This window comes from Tinamus guttatus, unplaced genomic scaffold (assembly GCF_059628265.1).
Source record: "Tinamus guttatus ecotype Peru unplaced genomic scaffold, ASM5962826v1 Tinamus_guttatus_pri_ptg000472l, whole genome shotgun sequence".
NCBI lineage: Eukaryota > Metazoa > Chordata > Aves > Tinamiformes > Tinamidae > Tinamus > Tinamus guttatus.
Genome location: NW_028289006.1, coordinates 1,288,171 through 1,298,353, shown reverse-complemented (window position 1 = coordinate 1,298,353; position 10,183 = coordinate 1,288,171).

Genomic DNA, 10,183 nt, shown 5'->3' with positions numbered 1-10,183 from the left:
GCAGCGCCTCCCCGGCCCTCTGGCACGCTGACAGGAGCCTCTCCTGCTCCCAGAGCCAGCCCTGCGGGAGGGCGGGCTGAGGGGGACCGCACGCTCGGCCCGAGCCAACGGGGCTCCTCATCCATCCTGCTGCCCAGAAGCTCAGGGCTTTGGAGCCTCTGGAAACGTAAATCTCTTAGGTCTGGGGAAGAATGAGAAAAATGTGAGAGCGGGGAGCTGAGCTAGTCCAGGTGGGAGGAGAGGCAGACCTGACTGAAGGTTTAATTAGCGAGGAGCGCGGAAGGAATAAAAGTGGGTTTGGCAACAGCAGGCTCCCAGCGCTTCCCAGTTGGAGAGGTGGGGACAGGGCACAGAGCAGCCCAGACTGCTGCAGATGTCCCTTCGCTTCAGGACTTGTCAGCCTCCTCTCCCCCCAGTGCCTGGCGCTCGCTCAGAAACCTGAGATTGAAATGTGAATTGGTGTAGGTTGGGGGGAGGGATTTTGTCTGTTTTCAGTCTTGGAGTCTCTGGGCTTTGACTTCTTAAGCTTTTCTTCAAGGCAATAGGGACTAGAAACCTGCTTTTCCCACACCATTTTTGAGAGGTCAGACCTCTGCACAAAAAGGAAAAACAGAAGATGAGAGTATCAAAAACCTGCCAAATATCCTGAGACACATGATTAAAGCAGAAGTGCTGGCAGGCCTGCAACTTTTAACCAAGTTTCTCAGTTTAATGGCCATTACCTGCAATGCTCTGCGCACACATGTCCCGCTCTCGATTTCTCCTGCAAGCATCTGAAAAGCTCCCCTTTCCTCTGCATCCCGCCTCCAAGGGTAAGGCAACATTTTTCTTACCATCACTATTAAATACAGTGGTCATCATTTTTGTTCCTCCCTTAATCTTGAAAACATCCCTTTTGTGGTTTGTAACAGTTCTTTTGGGGAGCTTTCTGCTGCAAGAGAAGTGTTTGATTATTATTTTCCTGCCTCTCATTTACATCTGCTTGGCTCTAGATTTGTTCAGAAGGCCTTAAGTGTATTGCTGTCTCCTGTTTGTTGAGGTGGGATCTCTGAGCTTATTTTTGGAGGGTTGCTTGGGCGTGCTGTGCTGTGTTTGTTCCTGGAAGATTGTGAGCGAGTGCTGTTTATAACCGTTAATTTTCCATGTGCTGCTTCCTCACACAGTTCAGTGGTGGCCAGAATCTGGAATGTATTTTTTTTTTCCTTGATATTAAACATGCAGCTAAGTATTTCTATCACAAAGAGTATAGGAGCAGGGCATACGAATGGGTCAGAAGCAGCGCAGAGCTAGACGAGATTTCTCAGGATAGAGCTGGACTCTGTTGGGAAAACCGATGTGCTGCAGGGAGAGGGTAAAGCAAGAGGCCTACAGATGAAGTTGGGGGTATGTTTGCAGTAGTGTTTTGGGCTCCCTGGATTAAGAAAGCAATGTAGTTTTCCAACCAGAACTGAAACATTTCAGTGGCATTAAGATCTGAGGGAGCCAAGAGCTGGAATAAATACTTAATGCTCCTCCCTGTGAGACCTCTACTCACAGGCAGTAGTCATGGAAAACGGGACAAAATAGACTTGGATTGCTGAGTTAGTGAATAGTGCGTCTTTATTCTTTGCTGTTTTCAAGCGAGGCGTTTTCCTCGCCCCATGAGTTCAGCAAACTTCCTCTGTGGTGCTTGTAGCCCAGGGAGGTGACGCGGAGAAGGTGCGGGAAGCTGCTGGCACGTTACATTAGCTGTGCCGTGGGGTACGCGCTGAAGGTACCACACGGTCCTAGAAGCTTTGCCCTCTGTTGCTGGTAATGTGTCCTGGAGCGTGGGCTGTCGGAGGAAGGGCGGCCAGGGCTTGTCCTCTTGCCTCCTTCAGCTGCAGCCCAGCTGAGTACTCAGGAAAAGTAACGGGCTCCTCCGCCAAGGCTGCATTGAGGTACTCTTCTTCCCTTCCCAAAGGGAGCATCTGCCCATGTGGTCCGGGAGGATGGAGAGCGAGTGGAGGGTGGATGCCTGTGTACCTGAGACCTGTGGAGAGTTGCTGCTTTCTTTTGAAGCTCTTTGTGAAAGCATTTGTTATGGTGAAGAAGAGCGAAGGGACAGCTCGTCCTCCATCTCCCCTCTTCCCATTCATCAGGGCGGCAAAGGAAGCAGGGAGCTCCTGCTGAGGCTTCTCTCACGGATATGATTTAAGGGAAGGGAAAAAAATGGGGCCAAGAAGGCATGATTTGCTACCTCGCTCACCTACCTGACTGATGGGCAGCAAGAGGAGTGTGTTGCCAACTAGCGGGAGCTGCAGCCATGCCTTGACAGAGATATTGATGTGATGGGGAATAATGTTCCCCCTCTGGGCTGTTCGGGATTAACAAAGGCCCTTTCCAATCTTGGGGATCCCACTTGGGGGATTACAAAGGTTCCTTCCAGTCTTGGAGATCCCAAGTGGAGTGTGGCAAAGAGCAGAGGTGAAAACCAGCCTGGACACCGGCTCCGAGGGGGGCATTTCCGTGTCCCAGCGGTCTGGATGCTGCAAGAGGCAAAACACAGGGGCCGCTTCCTCCTCAGCCCTTGGCATTGGGGTTGTTTTGCTGGGAAACGAGGGGCCCGACTGAGAGGCTTTATGCTCTCCCGGAGCAGACGGAGAGGTGGCAGCAGGGTCTCCTGGCCAGCGGGGCACCAGTGCGATGCCCCCTCCCCCTGCCGGGGATGCTCTCCGACGCTGTAACGGGAGCCTTTGGAGATGGCAGAGCTGGGGGCTGGCTGCCAGGCTCCCTTTAATTCCCCCAGCTGGCAAACAGGAGGTCTGTGTCGGTTGCCGGGGCGATGGCGGGAAGCTGTGTTAGTTTAATGAAGCATTGGGAAGGCTGCTGTGTATCTGCAGGCAGCGGGGGCTCTCCCGGCTGCCAGCTCGGTCCCCTGGGGCGGAGGGGTGGCTGCCGGCGGGTTCGCAGGCCGCGGAGCCGCCCCTGCCCCGGGATGCGGAGGCCGGTGCGCACGAGCGCGCGCCCGCCGCCTCAGAACATGTCCGCCCGCGCCCGGCGCCGCTCCCGGCACGAGACGCAGGTGCGTCTGGGCCCTCGCCTCCTCGCCGCCTCCCCGCGCTTTATTTTTGGTATCCCTTCTCTCAAACTTGCCCTCGTCCTAGAGGACCTCCCCTTTCCTCGCAGAGAGCGTTGCCTCTGTCCCCACGTCGCGATGGTTTCCACCCAGAAGGTCGGACTTGGTCCTCGCCACACATCGAGCGCCTCCTTCCCTGGCGCTCGGATGCCCCTTTCCTTCCACAGCCCGCATGGGGGGCATCAGTTACCCCTCGGAGGGGTTGAGCTCACTCTCTGATTTAGCAAATGAAGACTCCAAGCGTTAATGTCTTCATATTAAAGGTGACCTACAAAGGAGAGAGAGGAGGAAGAGCGGGGGGGGAGAGAAAGGAGGAAAAGAGGAAAAAAAGCCTTGTGTTTATGCCCCTTTTCTAGTGTCTCTTTATGATTTAAAAAGCACTGAATGTGGGGCTTGGGCTTTTTTTATCCCTCTTTGCTTTTCTTCTTCCCAGCATGTTATTTAGAATAAAAAAGGAATTCTAGACTTGTTTAATCTTTTTTTCTTTTTCCTTTTTTTTTTTTTTTTTGGAAGGGGGTGGGGAGAGGGGATTCGATGACAACTTGAGCACTAATAGGCTTATGGCATCAGAGGAGCTATTCAAATAAAACTTAATTAACTGATTATTTTTAAAATAACCCTTATTCAGACTTGTTAGGATTTGAGGGGGAGGGAAGGGTTAATAGGTGCGAATAAACAAATATTAGCCAGAGAGCTTGTCTGGAAGTTCAGTAAACCCTGTCTGCTTAAGCACAGGCTAAAAAGTCCTCCCAGGCCATAACCCCATGAATTTTAAGCCAAAAAGAAAAGATTAAATAAGAATATTCTCCTGAAAGCAGGCAAAAAAAGGCTTTTTGTATGTTAAAAATATATTTTGTAAAGATGAAAGAAGGGCACATAGGTGATTTTTCTCCCCTTCCTCCCACCTCCCCCCCATTTTTTTTCTGCTGTCCATTTGAAGCTCTGCGTAAATAAAGGCTACCCTGGATGGTGTCGTGTGAGCTGGCGGGCGCGAGCATCCCCGCGTCCTGCGGGAGCCGTGCTCGGCGGCACCTCTGAGGACCCTGTCCTGCCCGTGGGCAGCAGCGCGGCAGCCTCCCGGGCCAAGGCAGCAGCCTCCCCCGGGGCTCTGCGGGTGCCAGGGCTGCGCGGCGGCGGGAAGCGAGCCCTGCCCTCGGCAGGAAAGCTGCCTCCGTGCCAGCTCTCCTACTCCCTGTTGCTGGCCTCCCTCCCCGTCCCACGTTTCTCACCACCCGTGTGAGTGCCACGCGCCCTGCGCGCTCGGTGATTAAAACCCTTCGAGGGGGATATTATGGAGTTAACTGTAGTTATTTGTCAGGCTGCTGGGGAGGGGGCAGAGTGATCCATCCCCAGGGAGAGCGGCACTGACGAGGAGTGGGGGGGAGCGGGAGGGAGGAGGAAGTGGGGGCGAGATTGGCAGGTGACTGCCAGCTCCGCCGAGATGACAGCGGCAGCAGCTCCGCCAGTCCCACTTGAGCACTGCACTGCAGGTACTGGGTTAATGGGTGGGAAGTGGCGAGCAGCAGTATCGGGCTGGGTGGCTGCAGGGGAGGGTGCTGGCGTGGGGGAGTCGATTTCTGCTAAACGCCAGGATAGAGGTGACACTCTCTGTATACATGTAATCATTAGGCTTCATTCCCAATACTATTTGCCTTCATATAAATCTAAAAAACGTCGAGAAAGCTTTCCCCAAACCTGACAGTATTCTACCTACAGTCACTTCCCCCTTGCCAATATTACCATGTTCTGCAAAAACGGTCTGAAATGCTGTACTATTTTTGACCATTTCTTAAGGATATTTGCAGCGAAATTTTAATTTTTAAGGTGCTAGGAATAGGATTCTCTGTCCCACATCTTCATCATGTAATGAATGAGGCCTTTTTGCTAAACGTGAGACTGCAATATAATCTAAACCTCACGATTTTGTTGTTTGATGATACTGACTATCCAACTAGAAAATTCATGTATCCTCCTTTTGCAGGACTGGCAGGTAAGACCTAGACTGGAGTCCTGATTGACATCTGCAGACAGCATTTTTGCTCATGTTTTTTTTTTCTCTTTCTCATCTCGTGCTCACGCACTCCCCCCCTCTCTCTCTCGCTCGCTCTTTTTTTTCTTCCCCCTTCCAGAGGGCACAACATCTGTTGGCAAAGGGCTGAGGACATGAGCTGCACAGAGAGATAAAAGCAAAGAGCCCTCATCCCAACTGAGAGTTCACAGATCTGTAACCCAGGGGACTGGGACAGGGTTTGGCAAGGATTGAAATCCTTCTTCTGTCTTTCTCTTTTCTCATATGTTTGAGTTTAAAAAAACAAAAACAAAAACACTGGAGTTATCTTAAATGTCCAGTAGTGTGGATTTAGACGTCAGCTTCGCTATCAGCTTTTATTCTTAGTGTAAAGAGAGAGAAAGAGGATCAACCTAAGCTACGTGGAGCGATGCCTCAGTTTATGAACGTGAAGGAAACCAGCGCCTCTCCCAGAGCAGCAGGTTAGGCCGAGGGCCCTTTCAGAGCTTTCAGAGGCAGTGCCTCTGCCCTATCCTCCCCCTTCCTGCAGTAGGGACCAAATTTAAGGAATCATTTGGCAGTTAAAGGCACATGTGTGACTGTACACCTGCATGATCTGTAGGAAAGAGAGGAAGCTTATAAAAATGTCTCGCTGCTCATGTCTCCCTCCCACTACCAGCAGGCCTCTGTAAAGTATTCAGCCATAAAAATGTTGCTTTTTCTCTTTGATCTGTGGTAGTTATGGAGCAGGCCCCTACCTACACCCGTGTATCGGGGCAAGATGTTTTGTACTGTGGAAGCAACAGGCTGGTGCTACACAGCAGAATTCAGCTCCTGCACAGACACCTTGCTGGGGACCTTATCAGAAATACCTACAAGTCTGTGGGAACTGGGGCAAACTCCCATTTTATTTTCCACGGCTAACACAGGCTTGGTGATTTATATTACAGGGTGACACGTTTCGACTACTTGATAAAGAAAAGCATATTCACAACAGCTTCTTGTTATGCAAGTAATCCTGCTAAACGGAAGCATGGCCAGAGCCATCAGTTTTGACATGTCCCCTGTGTTGTGTTTTCCAGAGTTCAGGTGTAGCCACAGTTTCAGGCAGCTAAGACCTGTGTTTTAGACAGGCACCCGCTCGCAGTGTTTGCTGAACAGCCCAGGAGCTGTGGGCATTCATCAGCTTTGAAAATTACATCATAGGCATCTTAAGTGGTACTTTCAAGTGTGCATTCATTTTATAGCTTAGCAGACGGCCTTTTGGCCATATATATAGATCTCACACACACACTAAACTGTTTACTAGGAACAGCAGTTACTTGAACTCTGAGAAGAATTGCATGCTTCCCTTCTGCCTTCTTCCTCCCCGTTTCTGTTTCCTGTGGGGCACTGGAGACCTAGGGATAGACTTTCTGTTCCCCAGTGTGCAGAGACCTTTGGCTGGACTGCGGACTGATTTATGTGTTAGTTTTGCTGGAGGAAGAATGGGCACACCGTGAAGAGCTACCAGTTCTCTGAGTGACTGCATCACAACCTTCCCCGTTTTCCGTGTTACTAGCGTGTGGCAGCAGATTTTTGTTGCGTATAGCCTTGCCTGGGGGCAAAAGGGGCTGGGGGCAGATAGCAGCGGAAGATCCAAATGAACCCCCTGATTTAGAGCTTAAAATTAATAGGATTGAAATTTTGGGCAAGTCTCAGAGTAGCAGAGGAGGGTAACACAAAGCCAGTGCTGGGAACTCATTTTAATTTCAACCATCTTGTGCCTGTGTAGTTGGCTGTCTTTGTTTAAAGAATTTGGCCTTCAGGTAGCTTTTATTTGGACTGTTTGCTTTTACAAAGAGCATTAAATGACTTTCCTTGATGAGTTGCAGCCACTGCCTTTGCACCCCAGTTCTCTGCTAGCCCTATTTTCTCTTTTCCATAATCTCCTGGTGCCCAGCAGCAAGCCTTTAGGGTACATGCGCGAGTGAAAGAAGCCTGAGTTGGGGAATTAATATTCCTGGAACATAACACCAGCAGCATGCACACGCTGAGGAGAATATTAGAGCTATTAGCGGTGGGAGTTTGGAGTGCATGCAATATCTAGATGGAGAATTCAGTGTGATTAATCTGCCTCTAAGCAGCAGCCTCCGGGCTCTGGGAATTCTGTGGCACGTTTGAAATCAGAACTTTTTTTAATTACCTTTCCGCATCAACAAAACAATCGCGGGTGTGTGAAAATAAGCCCGCTCAGTCCTTGCCCTTTCCCTGTTTTTTTGGTGTGAGGCACGCTGCCTGAACCCTGGCTGCTTGCGGTCCCCCAGCCGCAAGCAGCCCTTTGCACGAGCACCGAGGGACGCGGCCTTGTCGTCCTGGCCCCTTTCCAAGTCAGGTAATTGCGTCCTGGGCCAAGTTAAAGCAAGCCTGTTCAGGTTTGCCTGCGTGTGTTAGATTCCTGCCTTTGCTGCGCTTCCTTCCTTCTGCTTCCCAGCAAAGCTGCTTGCCCCTCTCCCCGCTTTCCCGCTCCGTGTGGGGCTGGTGCATCCCCGGTGCAGGATGGCGGCCATGTTGTCTCCTCGGCAGCCAGACGGGTTGGGAGGGATTCCCCAGGAGAAAACGCAGTGGGGTAAACACATAGGTTCCTCTCTTGCACAAGGAAGGGGGAAAATTCAAGGGAGATTTGGTCAGTATAAAAACAGTCACAAGGTTATGGACAAACAAGGTTGAGCAGGACTTTCTGAAGAGCGCCGTGCCTGCAAGATCAGACACAGACCTTTATGCCTCTAAGTCCCTCATGCCCCCCTCTCACAAGCAGGGGTAGGAGAGGAGCTTACTCGTTCCATTGCTGCTTGTGTTTTCTGGTTTTGGGGTGGCTTTTTTTTTAACCTTCCTTTTCTTTTTTGACTACACTGGTGTAGAAGAACTGTAAAATGACGTGGGCAGCCAGGGAAGATCTTCCCTGGTGCCTACGCCAGGGCTGGGAGGAAAATCCTTGCAATGCCTTGAGGGGCTGGGACTCAGAGCCCTTCCAGGAATTGAGGATGGTCTGTAGGCAGCAAATGAGAAGCTCCCTGCCCGCTGGAGACACTCTGCCCAGCATTCCCGGGGTGCAAAGGTTTTTGGCAGACGCCTTTCATCGCCGCTGCGCTCCTGGACTGTGTCCTTCCAGGAAATCCCCACTCGCTGCTAGCCCTCCCAGTCCTCTCACGCACTCGTGGGGCTCCCATTCCTTTCGGTAGCAGTGAACGTACCTGCCAGCCAGCTCGTTGTAGGGATCTGGACTGTTTCCTCCTCACTTTGCGCTCGCGCCATGTGCATATTTCCCTCCTGCTGCACTGGCAGGCTGCAGGAAAGGCAGGCAGCTACTGCCGTCCTGGTTTTGCTTCCCTTCCAGGTCGGAGGGGTGGTGGGGATGGCCCTGCAGGTCTCGGTAAGGGCAGAGACGGGGAGGAATGGACACGCTGTGAGGAGCACAAGCTGTCTCCCCCTTGGCTCTGTAGTTCAAATAACCTTATAAATATAACATTGTCTGCAATTAGCACTGTTTAATTTTTTTTTCTTTCCACTTGGCTGTAGCCATGCCCTTGGCTTATCCCTCCAAATTCCTGGCTCTCAGGCGTTATTAGGTCAATGCAAGTGTTTGAATTGCCTTGCTTCAAAAGAAGGAAGAAATCTATTTTAAACACAAATAGCAGATTATTTTTTGTTTGGTCTATTTACCAGCTTGTTTGAAGTTAGGTTAAATTTTGAGAAATCCCGATCAAAAAGCCCCAAGCAAATAAACAAAGAAAAAAAAAACGCAAGTCCTGCAACAGTCCAGGCCACACAAAGCCACTGCTGACCTGCTGTTCTCTTCTTAGGGTGCATTTTGGAGGTAACCATAGATGCTGTCAGCACCAGCTTCTGCTCCCTGGGCAGTGCGCAAGCCTTGCCTCGTATCAGGAGACCATCGAAGCCTTCTGGCCTTTCCTTTGCCTGCCCCAGCCCGCTTGCCCTCCACAGAGTATGAAGTAACTAAAAATACAACAGGGAACAGAAAACCTCGCTGTTTAACCTCACTAGGAGCAGAAAACCGCGCTAGGCCTTGCCTAGGCCCCGTATGCAGCTCTGTTCCCTTAAGCCTAACCTTTAGCACCTCCTTTATTCTAATTATAGTTTAAAAGTGGTTTCAGATCCACAGGTGATGGAAAAAATAAAAAGGGAGCATATGTTAATTACCATTGCCTCAGCTCAGCCCACGGCCACCAGGCCTCGGCCGCTGAACTTCCCCGCTGCCCTTCGGCTTTCCTTCCTGAGCACTTTTCAGGACCCGTGTGTTCAGTGCGACTCCAGAGTGAGCCGAGACACAGGCGGTCGCTTCGGGCCCTTCCCCAGGATCCCTCCCCGTTGCCTCAGGGAAGCTGCTCTCTCCGCTTGGAGCCTGCCCCGATGGCGAGCGCGGCCCGCGGCACCCCCGCTGCAGCCGAGCCGGAGCGGGGCTGTCCCTGAGGGACCGCACGCGCGTGCCCTGGCTCTCCTGCTCCCTCCGCTTTTGAAAGAGATTCCCCGTGTGATTGCAAACTTTATTTGAGAGATGGGAAAGAATCAAAAAAAAGAAGAGAAAAAAGACAAGAGAGCGCTTTTTACGCACAAAAAAAAGCCATTTTCGTGGCCAGCCATTTCCCCGAGTTCCCTTTGTTACTACTGCAGATATGTGTTTGAATAAAAGCCTTTTCCCCTCCCCTTGCCGATTCCTCCCCGCTTCATCCTGCAGTGAAGTCACAACCCAGTGTTTGTGGGCTCCGCGTGATGTCAGAGGCTCCGCCGTGTGACTTCATTCCAGGGCTCAGGCAGAAGGTGCCGACGGGGCTGAGGCGAGAAAAAAAAAAAGCCCCCTCCTCTTCCCTTCTTTTCCCTTCCCTTTCCTTCCCTTCCTTTCCCTTCCTTTCCCTTCCCTTCCCCCCAGCCCCCCCTCCACCCTTTGGTTTATAAAACCAGTAGCTGAGATAAATCGGAAGGGGGTGGGGAGAAGCAGCAGGGAAAGCTGAGAAAGATGCCAGAAAGGTACAGTAGATTGGCTTTCTGTCTCCCTCCTTCTCGAAAGTTTCCAGGGTGAA